Source organism: Zophobas morio, unplaced genomic scaffold, assembly GCF_036711695.1.
Source record: "Zophobas morio isolate AGI-343-1 ecotype UQ-CSIRO unplaced genomic scaffold, CSIRO_AGI_Zmor_V1 ptg000008l, whole genome shotgun sequence".
Lineage (NCBI taxonomy): Eukaryota > Metazoa > Arthropoda > Insecta > Coleoptera > Tenebrionidae > Zophobas > Zophobas morio.
Genome location: NW_026972113.1, coordinates 11,267,940 through 11,280,824, shown reverse-complemented (window position 1 = coordinate 11,280,824; position 12,885 = coordinate 11,267,940). Strand labels below are relative to the sequence as shown.

Below are 12,885 nucleotides of genomic sequence, written 5' to 3'. Positions count from 1 at the left end.
AAATTCTCTTATTAACAATTTACTCCCACAGACATTTGTAATTATAAACAATCTCTAAACAACAGAATTGTTCTTAATAATTTAGCTTCTCGGAGACACCAATAATTATATATTTTTTTAGTTACACCCGAACGTGCTCGCGGCGCTCGCATTCTGAGTTGTTTTGTTTTCGGCGTTATCATTGAAGAGCGCAGAAAAGAGTCTCTGCGAAACTGTTTGGGCTCTATTGTAAGAATAAATCTCCAGACTTAAAAAAAAAACACACTCTGGAAGACGAGCGCAGCGAGCACGTTCTGGTCTTCCCAACTCTAGTGATTATTTTTGGTAGACAATTAATAATTGTTTTTGTTAATAATTTAGCTTCTCCGGGACAGCGGTGAATTATTTTTAATAACACCTGAACGTGCTCGCTGCGCTCGCATTCGAATCGTTTTTTTACAATTTAGTATTACAGAAGTGATTCAGAAATAATATGCGTGAAGCTGTCTAAGTTTTTTTAGAAGTTGAATAGGAGCAAAATTAGTCTTATCTTAGCAAGTACTAGCCCCGCCCACCCACCCTCTATTTTCTCAGAGGTATGGCATCTACCAAAATCAGTCTTATCTTAGCAAATACTATCCTCTGAGAAAATAAAGCGGGGCTAGCACTTGCTAACATAAGTCTTATTTTCGCAAATGACATATCCTCTGAGAAAAGAGGGGGCGGGTGGGCGGGGCTAGTACTTGGTAAGATAAACTGATTTTGGCAAATGACAGATCCTCAGGAAGTAACGGGTGGGTGGGCGGGGCTAGTACTTGTTAAGATAAGATTTATTTCGGCAAATGACATTCTCTAGGAAAGTAGGGGGCGGGTGGGCGGGCCTAGTATTTGTTACGATAAAACTGATTTTGCCTCAATTAATCTTGTGAAAACTTGATAAATTAAAGGTGTTAAATTTAGTTAATAAAATGATTTACAAATGAACGGCCATTAAAGATACTTAAGTTGTAATTATGATCTTTCTCGAGATTTCTCTATGGAGATAAATCATTCTAAAACAAACCAACTTCTAAAAGGCGAGCGTAGCGAGCACTTTCAGAATGTTTCAGTCCCACAGATCACAAACAATCTTTAAACAACAAAATTGTTCTTAATAATTTAGCTTCTCGGAGACTGCAATGTATATATTTTTTTAATTACACCTGAACGTGCTCGCTGCGCTCGCGTTCTACATTAATTTTTCTCGGCTATATAATGATTGAATAGTGCAGGAAAGAGTCTCAGCGAAATTATTATTTTCTCAGAGGGTATGGCATTTGCCAAAATCAGTCTTATCTTACTAAGGACTAGCCCCACCCACCCGCCCTCTCGTTTCTTAGACGGTATGTGATTTGCCAAAATCAGTTTTATCTTACCAGGAACTAGCCCCGCCCACCCACCCTCTCTTTCCTTAGAGAATATTTCATTTGCCAAAATCAGTCTTATCTGAGCAAGCACTAGCCCTGCCCACCTGCCCCTATTTTCACAGAAGATACGTAATTTTCCAAAATAAGACTTATCTTAGCAAGTACTACCCTCTGAGAAAATAAAGGGCGGGTGGGCGGGGCTAGCACTTACTAACGTAAATCTTATTTTGGCAAATGACATCCTCTGAGAAAAGAGGGGGCGGGTGGGCGGGGCTAGTACTTGGTAAGATAAACTGATTTTGGCAAATGACAGATCCTCAGAAAGTAACGGGTGGGTGGGCGGTGCTAGTATTTGTTAAGATAAGATTTATTTCGGCAAATGACATTCTCTGGGAAAATAGAGGGCTGTGGGCGGGCCTAGTATTTGTTACGATAAAACTAATTTTGCGTCAATTAATCTTGTAGAAACTTGTGAAAATTAAAGGTGTTAAATTGCAAAAGTAAAAACTCAACTTAAAAATGCTGAATATGTTTGACTGTACTTTAGGTGCGAGGGAAGTTCTGTCGAAACAGCTTTCAACCATTTTTTTTTTATTATTAATTTAGTATCATAAAATGATTTACAAATGAACGGTCATTAAAGATACTTAAGTTGTAATTATGATCTTTCTCGAGATTTCTCTATGGAGATAAATCATTCTAAAACAAATCAACTTCTAATAGGCGAGCGTAGCGAGCACTTTCAGAATGTTTCAGTCCCACAGATCACAAACAATCTTTAAACAACAAAATTGTTCTTAATAATTTAGCTTCTCGGAGACAGCAATGTATATCTTTTTTAATTCCACCTGAACGTGCTTGCTGCGCTCGCGTTCTACATTAATTTTTCTCGGCTTTATAATGATTGAAGAGTGCAGGAAAGAGTCTCAGCGAAATTATTATTTTCTCAGAGGATATGGCATTTGCCAAAATCAGTCTTATTTTACCAAGTACTAGCCCCGCCCACCCGCCCCCTCGTTTCATAGAAGGTATGTGATTTGCCAAAATCAGTTTTATCTTACCAGGTACTAGCCCCGCCCACCCACCCTCTCTTTTCTTAGAGGGTATTTCATTTGCCAAAATCAGTCTTAACTGAGCAAGCACTAGTCCCGCCCACCTGCCCCTATTTACTCTGAGGATATGTAATTTGCCAAAATAAGACTTATCTTAGCAAATACTACCCTCTGAGAAAGTAAAGGGCGGGTGGGCGGAGCTAGTACTTGATAACGTAAATCCTCTGAGAAAATAGGGGGCGGGTGGGCGGGGCTAGTACTTGGTAAGATAAACTGATTTTTGTAGAAACTTGTGAAAATAAAAAGTGTTAAATTGCAAAAGTAAAACTCAACTTAAAAATGCTGAATATGTTTGACTGTACTTTAAGTGCGAGGGAAGTTCTGTCACAACAGCTTTCAACCATTTTTTTTATTATTATTAATTTAGTGTCATAAAATGATTTACGAATGAACGGTCATTAAAGATACTTCAGTTGTAATTATGATCTTTCTCGAGATTTCTCTATGGAGATAAATCATTCTAAAACAAATCAAGTTACCAAGTACTACCCTCTGAGAAAATAAAGGGCGGGTGGCCAGGGCTAGCACTTGCTAACGTAAGTCTTATTTTGGCAAATGACATAGCCTCTGAGAAAAGAGGGGGCGGGTGGGCGGGGCTAGTACTGGGTAAGATAAACTGATTTTGGCAAATGACAGATCCTCAGAAAGTAACGGGTGGGTGGGCGGGGCTAGTACTTTGTAAGATAAGATTTATTTCGGCAAATGACATTCTTTGGGAAAATAGGGGGCGGGTGGGCGGGCCTAGTATTTGTTACGATAAAACTGATTTTGCCTCAATTAATCTTGTACAAACTTGATAAAACTAAAAGTGTTAAATTGCAAAAGTAAAAACTCGACTCAAAAATGTTGAATATGTTTGACTGTACTTTAGGTGCGAGGGAAGTTCTGTCTAAACAGTTTTCAACCATTTTTTTTTATTATTATTAATTTAGTGTCATAAAATGATTTGCGAATGAACGGTCATTAAAGATACTTAAGTTGTAATTATGATCTTTCTCGAGATTTCTCTATGGAGATAAATCATTCTAAAACAAACCAACTTCTAAAAGGCGAGCGTAGCGAGCACTTTCTGAATGTTTCAGTCCCACAGATCACAAACAATCTTTAAACAACGAAATTGTTCTTAATAATTTAGCTTCTCGGAGACAGCAATGTATATATTTTTTTTAATTACACCTGAACGTGCTCGCTACGCTCGCGTTCTACATTAATTTGTCTCGGCTTTATAATGATTGAAGAGTGCAGGAAAGAGTCTCAGCGAAATTATTATTTTCTCAGAGGGTATGGCATTTGCCAAAATCAGTCTTATCTTACCAAGTACTAGCCCCGCCCACCCGTCCTCTCGTTTCTTAGAAGGTATGTGATTTGCCAAAATCAGTTTTATCTTACCAGGTACTAGCTAAAGAAATTGGCTAAAACCAAAAAACTTTTTGAAATCTAATAATTGATAAATGGAAAAATTCTAAAATCGTAAAATTAAAAAAAAGAAAAATTTTAAAAATTATAATTATTATTACATATTTACAACGAAAACTAAAAAAATTGCAAACCAAAAGTTGAAGAAACGAAAAGCTGAAAAATCTAAAATTGAAAAAACGAAAAATTAAAAATTCTGAAAGTTGAAAAATCCAAAAATTGAAAAAATAGAGAAAATAAAAGCCGACGTTTAAAATTACAAATCGAAAAATTGAAGAAATGAAAATTTGAGTGGCGAAATCAAAAAAACAAAAAATTATAAATTCAAAAACTAAAAAATTAAAAAATTATAAAAATTAAAAAATAAAAAACCCAAATAAAAAATTGCAAATCGAAAATCTGAAGAAATAAAAAACTGAAAACCTAAAAAATTGAAAACTCAAATAAATGAAAAAGTTTTATAATCCAATAATAATAATTCACAAATGGAAAACTTCTAAAATCGTGAAATTGAAAAAGTGATTTTTTTTGAAAAATTATTGTTATTGCACATTTAAATTGAAAACTAGAAAAATTGCAAATCAAAAATTACAGAAACGAAAAATTGAAAAATCATGAAACTGAAAAAACGAATAATCAAAAAATGGCAAACCGAATGAAAAATAGAAAATAAATAAAATATAAAACCGAAACAAAAAATTGCAAGTCGAAAAATTGAAAAATTGAAGAATTGAAGAATAGAAAAATTGAAAAATTGATCATTAAAAACTCGTGAAATTGCAAATCGAAAAATTGCAAAATCTAAAAAATGAAACATCCAAAAGTTGTAAAGTTGAAAATCTGAAAATTTTTGAAATGAAAATTCGAAGAGTTGCAAAATTGAAAAAGCAAAAAATAATAAAATCGAAATACTGAAAAATCCAAAAATTGTAAAAATAAAGAAAATAAAAACTCATACAAAAATTTGCAAATCGAAAATTTGAAGAAACAAAAATTTGAAAAATTAAAAATCGGAAAATTGAAAAGTCAAATAAATGAAAAAGTTTTAAAATCAAATAATAACTGATAAATGGAAAAGTTCTAAAATCGTGAAATTGAAAAAGTGATTTTTTTTAATTGTTGTTATTGCATATTTAAATTGAAAACTGGAAAAATTGCAAATCAAAACTGGAAGAAACGAAAAATTGAAAAATCATGAAACTGAAAAATCTAAAATTGAAAAAAGGAAAAACTAAAAAATCTAGCAGTTGAAAAATCGAAAAATTGAAGCATGAAAAATTGAAAAATCGAAAAATTAAAAACTCTGAAAGTTGAAAAATCCAAAAATTGAAAAATTATAAAAATAAAGAAAATAAAAAAACCCAAACAAAAAATTGCAAATCGAAAATCTGAATAAATAAAAAATTGAAAAGTCAAATAAATGAAAAAGTTTTAAAATCCAATAATAATTGAATAATTGTTATTGCATATTTAAATTGAAAACTAAAAAAATTGCAAATAAAAAATTAAGGAAACGAAAAATTGAAAAATCATGAAACTGAAAAATCTATAATTGAAAAAACGAGTAATAAAAAAATGGCAAACCGAATGAAAAATAGGAAATAAATAAAATATAAAACCGAAACAAAAAATTGCAAGTCCAAAAATTGAAGACATGAAAAATTGAGAAATTAAACATTAAAAACTCGTGAAACTGCAAATCGAAAAATTGCAAAATATAATAAATAAAACATCCAAAAGTTCTCAAATCGAAAATCTGAAAAATTTTGAAATGAAAGTTCGAAGATTTGCAAAAGTGAAAACACAAAAAATTATAAAATCGAAATATTGAAAAATGTAAAAATTGTAAAAATAAAGAAAATAAAAACTCAAACAAAAATTGCAAATCTAAAATTTGAAAAGTCAAGTAAATGAAAAAGTTTTAAAATCCAATAATAATTGATAAATGGAAAATTTCTAAAATCGTGAAATTCAAAGTGATTTTTTTTAAATTGTTGTTATTGCATATTTAAATTGAAAACTAGAAAAATTGCAAATCAAAACTTGAAGAAACGAAAAATTGAAAAATAAGAATCTAAAATTGAAAAAAGGAAAAACTAAAAAATCTAGAAGCTGAAAAATCGAAAAATGGCAAACCGAAAAATTGAAGCATGAAAAATTGAAAAATCGAAAAATTAAAAACTCCGAAAGTTGAAAAATCCAAAAATTGAAAAAATAGAGAAAACAAAAAAAAACTAAAAAATTACAAAAATAAAGAAAATAAAAAACCCAAACAAAAAATTGAAAAGTCTCTCTCTTAGAGGGTATTTCATTTGCCAAAATCAGTCTTATCTGAGCAAGCACTAGCCCCGCCCACCCGCTCCTATTTTCTCAGAGGATATGTAATTTTCCAAAATAAGACTTATCTTAGCAAGTACTACCCTCCGAGAAAATAAAGGGCGGGTGGGCGGGGCTAGTACTTGATAACGTAAATCTTATTTTGGCAAATGACGTATCCTCTGGGAAATAGGGGGCGGGTGGGCGGGCCTAGTATTTGTTAAAATAAAACTACTGAAGTTGTAATTATGATCATTCTCGAGTTTTCTCTATGAAGATACATTATTCTGAAACAAATTAACTTCGAAAAGGCGAGCGTAGCGAGCACTTTCAGAATGTTTCGGTTTCACAGATCACAAACAATCTATTTTCTTAGGGTATGTCATTTGCCAAAATAGATCTAAATTTAGCAGGTATTAACCCTACCCACCCACCCTCTATTTTCTTAGAAAGATCCCATTTGCCAAAATCAGTCTTACCTTAGCAAGTACTAGCCCCGCCCACCCACCCTCTCGTTTATTAGAAGGTATATTATTTGCCAAAATCAGTCTTATCTGAGCATGTACTAGCCCTCTAAAGAAAATAAAGGGCGGGTGGGCGGGGCAATTGCTTGCTCAGATAAAGAGTGATTTGGCAAATGGCATACCCTGGAAGAAAATAAAGGGTGGGTGGGCGGGGTCAATACTTGCCTAGATAAGACTAATTTTGCCAAATGGTATACCCTCTGTCCTTTATTTTCTTAGAAGGTATGTCATTCGCCAAAATCAGTCTTATCCTAGTAGGTACGAGCCCCGCCCACCCACCCTCTGTTTTATTAGAGAGTATGTCATTTGCCAAAATCAGGTAGGGATGATTAGCCAAATTTCGATCATCTACACGATATTCGTAATACACATAGAAAATTTGACTGGTTCGGTAGTTTCGGAGATTATCTGTCTAATAAAAATCCGGACAGACAGACAGACAGACGGACGGACACGGACGACCTATTGTTTCGTACTGAGTCTACGGTCTGAAAGTAAAAAGATGACAGATAGATGTATTTAGGTGGTAGTTTCGCTTATTTTGTTTATTTGTTAGATTTTGGTTTCTGTATGGACACATAATTATATAGGTGACCGTTGGAAAATAAACCCATTATTATTATTATTGTTGTGAAAGACGGGTCGGCCTCGGTTCTTTCCCTTGCTAACACGTGAGTCACCGGATTAATGCCAATAAATAAGCCCCCTTGAAGTCTAAATCCAATCGAGCCGTCCCTCGCGAGGGTCGAATCAAAGACTAACAACTTTCCGAAAGACAATAAAAGACGGTCGAACGTCTCGCTCGCTAAATAATTTACGAATCGATGACGAGCCGAAATTGTTCACGAAACTGCCTCCTTAATTCACTCCCGAATGAGATATTTTATTCAAGAAAAAGGATCGATTTCAAACTGCTCGTAAAATTATTTCGGCGAGAGGATCTTACGGAATACTAAAAAGCCTTAAATTGATCAATAACAACGCTTGTAGCAAAGGCGTGCACTTAATTAATTTTTCATTCTAGGGACGATGTTTCGTGACAATTACGAATAAAAAAAGGATTAAAGCGGAACGCTTTGGTGGAGGAATGCGAGGAATTCGGCGGAACTGGCGCGCGGGGTATGTGCACATCCCGATGCAGAACCGCCAATTAATATTTTATTCGATATTGTAGCCGTTCGAGCGCGATCTTCACCGAAGACGCGAAAAATTCAAGAAACCATTAAGTGCACTCCGGCCGAGTATCGGCGTTCCACATCCGAAAGGTCAACCAACCGTTGTCGAATGCAGGCCATCGATTTTCGCGGCGGCGTTCACGCAATAATTTGCTTTTAAACGAACGAGGACGAAGAACATTTCTCGGCGAAAAAAGACCAGTTTTCGCCGCTGTGCGACATATTAGTTTCTTTCCAGTTCTGACAGTCGCTTCCTCGCACAATGACCGTTCTCTTTTCTTTATTGCCTTTGTCCCGAGTCTAGACGCGGGACATAAATTTCCCGGGACGCGATCATACAGGCACGTCTCGATCGCTTCGCGATCTCTAATTTTGTCGTCGCATTTGTTGCGTTGCTGCCGAGGCCGGAGGTGTTGTTCGCCCTCGGGGAAGCTCGTGCCTTCGGTGTAACCCGATATTACGGAGACGTTAAATTTACATAACAGAATAATTTCGCTAAAGCCCGGATTATTAAGCGTCTATGTAACGAATGTGAAGTGACTTGACGCTTTCGAGCAGTGGTTCTAGAACTTTCTTCAAGAGGACATATATTCCACAGAGTGCGGAGTTTTCTGGAAGAAAAAAATTTACGGATTTGTAAAAAAATCGATGTAAAGAATGTACGCAGTTACACTCAGAGACACTGACGATTGTCAGTTCAGGTCAGGGTCGGGTCAGATTACTTTGATGAGAATTTTTACCAAAAAGTTAACTTTTTTTAAAACATTATAAAAGAATCTATATTTAAATAACATATGAATTTTAAAGGTGGGTTTTATTAAAGTCTAGAGATTTGTTCTTACAATAGTACCAATTTCATTGAGAACACACTCAAAATAACGAATTCCTTAAAATGCGAGCGCAGCGAGCACGTTCCGGTGTTATTAAAAGAATTATTCATTGGTGTCCCTAAGAAGCTAAATTATTAAGAAAAATTTAATGATTATTTAAAAATGTGGTTTTAAAGATTGTCTGTGATTATTGAAACACCCTGAAGATGCTCGCTGCACTCGCATTTTAGAAGCTGATTTTCTTTGGAGTAATTTACGTTGACAGGCAAATCTCAAGAATTGTTATAATACGTTCAAGTATAATTTAAAAAATTACTCATTAGTCTCCCAGACAAGCTAAATTATCCAAAAAATTTATTGTTATTTAAAAAAGTGAGTTTAAAGATTCCGTTCATTCGTAAATAATTTTATGACACTAAATTGATTCAATAAAAGAAAATACAGAAAACGAGTGGTTAGACGTATTTTTTTTTCAAAGTAATAAATATCTAGGTTTATTATTTCAACTAACCAATTTCGACCAGATTCTCTCTTAATAATTTCTATGATACTAAAGTGCAAAAAAAAACCTCTAGAATGCGAGCGTAGTGAGCATGTTTAGGTGTAATTTAAAAAAGCATACATTGCTGTGTTCGAGAAGTTAAATTATTAAGAACAATTTTGTTGTTTAAAGATTGTTTGTGATCTGTGGGACCGAAATATTCTGAAAGTGCTCGCTACGCTCGCCTTTTCGAAGTTAATTTGTTTCAGAATAATGTATCTTCATCTGGCAGAGAGACAGACGGAAAAGAGAAACCTATGTTTTCGTATTCTAGGGGTCATAAAACGTTGGGAAAACATAAAAATAGCAAGTATTGCAGATCTCTTCCGCTGTTATTTTAGTCTTTAATAGATGGCTCTTAAATCAATGGTTTTCAATTTCCCGATTTTTCAAATTTTAGATTTTTCAATTTTTTGATTTTTAGTTGTTCAAAATTTCGATTTTAGTTTCCCCAGTGTTTAATTTTTCCATTTTTATTCCGATTTTATAACTCTTTGTTTTTTCAATTTCAATTTTTTCAATCTTTCTTTCCTTCAATTTTTCGATTTGCAATTTTTCATTTTTTAGTTTTTTTTCCAATTTTGCGATATTAAATTCTTCAGTTTGTCGATTTTCCAACGTTTGGATGTTTCAATTTTTAGATTTTGTGTAATTTCTCAATTTGCCATGTCACGAATTTTCTATTTTTAGTTTTTCAAATGTTTTCTTAATTTTTTCAATTTTCAATTTCAATGCTCTGATTTTAGAATTTTTGTGTTTTCCAATGTGAAATTTTTCATTTTTCAATTTTTCGATTTTTCGGTTCAAAATTTTTGGGATTTTAAGTTTTAAGTTCTGATCTCTAGCTTTCCGTGTTTTCAAGTTTCAATTTTTGAATGTTCCAACAAAAAGAACAAATTTATTTAGACTGCAATTTTGAAAATTTAGAGAATCCAAAAATTGAAAAACTGAAGAATTGAAGCGAAAAATTTCAAAATTCTACAACTGAAACGTTGAAAACTTGTAACCTTGAAACACGAAAAAAGTGAAAAATTAAGGACTGAAAAATCAAAAAATTGCAAAATTGTAAGACAAAATTGAACCATTTTTGCAATTTCAATTTTTTCAATCTTCCGTTTCTTCAATTTTTCGGTTTGGAATTTTTCAGTTTCAAACGAAACATTTTTAGGTTTTCAATATTTTTTTTTTCGGGATGGAGCCCCTATTTTCCCAGAGGATATGTCATTTGACAAAATAAGATTTACGTTATCAAGTACTTGCCCCGCCCACCCGCCCTTTATTTTCTCAGAGGGCAGTACTTGCAAAGATAAGTCTTATTTTGGAAAATTACATATCCTCTGAGAAAATAGGGGCGGGTGGGCGGGGCTAGTGCTTGCTCAGAATAGACTGATTTTGGCAAATGAAATACCCTCTAAGAAAAGACAGGGTGGGTGGGCGGGGCTAGTACCTTGTAAGATAAAACTGATTTTGGCAAATCACATACCCTCTAAGAAACGAGAGGGCGGGTGAGCGGGGCTAGTATTTGGTAAGATAAGACTGATTTTGGCAAATGCCATATCCTCTGAGAAAATAATAATTTCGCAGAGACTCTTTCCTGCACTCTTCAATCATTATAAAGCCGAGAAAAATTAATGTAAAACGCGAGCGCAGCGAGCACGTTCAGGTGGAATTTAACAATATACACATTGCTGTCTCCGAGAAGTTAAATTATTACGAATAATTTTGTTGTTTAAAGATTGTTTGTGATCTGTGGGACTGAAACATACTGAAAGTGCTCGCTACGCTCGCCTTTTAGAAGTTGATTTGTTTTAGAATGATTTACCTCCATAGAGAAATCTCGAGAATGATCATAATTACAACTTAAGTATCTTTAATGACCGTTCATTCGTAAATCATTTTATGACACTATATTAATAATAATAAAAAAATGGTTGAAATCAGTTTTATCGTAACAAATACTAGGCCCGCCCACCCGCCCCCCTTTTTCCCAGAGAATATGTTATTTGCCGAAATAAGTCTTATCTTAACAAGTGCTAGCCCCACCCACCCACCCGTTACTTTCTGAGGATTTGTCATTTGCCAAAATCAGTCTTTTCTTACCAAGTGCTAGCCCCGCCCACCCGCCCCCTATTTTCTTAGAAGATATGTCATTTCCCAAAATAAGACTTATGTTAGCAAGTGCTAGCCCCGCCCTCCCGCCTCCTATTTTCTTAGAGGATATGTCATTTGCCAAAATAAGACTTATGTTAGCAAGTACTAGCAACGCCCACCCGCCCTTTATTTTCTTAGAAGGTCGTACTTTCTAAGATAAGTCTTATTTTGGGAAATAACATATCATTTGAGAAAATACGGGCGGGTGGGTGGGGCTAGTACTTGCTAAGGTATGACTGATTTTGGCAAATGCCATACCCTCTGAGAAAATAATAATTTCGCTGAGACTATTTCCTGCACTCTTCAATCATTATAAAGCCGAGAAAAATGAATGTAGAACGCGAGCGCAGCGAGCACGTTCAGGTGGAATTTAAAAAAATATTAATTGGTCTCTCCGAGAAGCTAAATTTAAATTATTAAGAACAATTTTCTTGTTTAAAGATGGTTTGTGATCTATGGGACTGGAACATTCAGAAAGTGCTCGATACGCTCGCCTTTAATTTGTTTTAGAATAATTTATCTGCATAGAGAAATCTCGAGAAAGATCATAATTACAACTTAAGTATCTTTAATGACCGTTCATTCGTAAATCATTTTATGACACTACATTAATAATAATAAAAAAATGGTTGAAAGCTGTTTCGACGGAACTTCCCTCGCACCTAAAGTACAGTCAAACATATTCAGCATTTTTAAGTTGAGTTTTACTTTTGCAATTTAACACCTTTAATTTTCACAAGTTTCTACAAGATTAATTGAGGCAAAATCAGTTTTATCGTAACAAATACTAGGGCCGCCCACCCGCCCCCTATTTTCTCAGAGAATGTCATTTCCCGAAATAAATCTTATCTTAACAAGTACTAGCCCCGCCCACCCACCCGTTACTTTCTGAGGATCAGTCATTTGCCAAAATCAGTTTAACTTACCAAGTACTAGCCCCGCCCACCCGCCCCCTCTTTTCTCCTAGGATATGGCATTTGCCAAAATCAGTCTTATTTTACCAAGTACTAGCCCCGCCCACCCGCCCTTTATTTTCTCAGGGGGTAGTACTTGCTAAGATAAGTCTCATTTTGGCAAATGACATATTATCTGAGAAAATAGGGGCGGGTGGGTGGGGCTAGTACTTGGTAAGGTAAGACTGATTTTGGCAAATGCCATACCCTCTGAGAAAATAGAGGGTGGGTGGGTGGGCGAGGCTAGTACTTGCCAACATAAGTCTTATTTTGGCAAATAACATATCTTCTGAGAAAATAGGGGGTGGGTGGGTGGGGCTAGTACTTGGTAAAATAAGACTGATTTTGGCAAATGTCATACCCTCTGAGAAAATAATAATTTGGCTGAGGCTCTTTCCTGCCCTCCTCAATCATTATAAAGCCGCGAAAAATGAATGTAGAACGCGAGCGCAGCGAGCACGTTCAGGTGAAATTTAGAAAAA

The 12,885-nt window shown here is 34.7% G+C and overlaps 1 protein-coding gene across 1 annotated transcript in view; it reads right to left on the bottom strand.

Annotated features, from left to right (window-relative positions):
* Positions 1–12,885, bottom strand: part of LOC135125337 (uncharacterized) — a 151,784-nt gene that overhangs the window by 6,743 nt on the left and 132,156 nt on the right. The gene's annotated exons all lie outside the window — the stretch shown is intronic.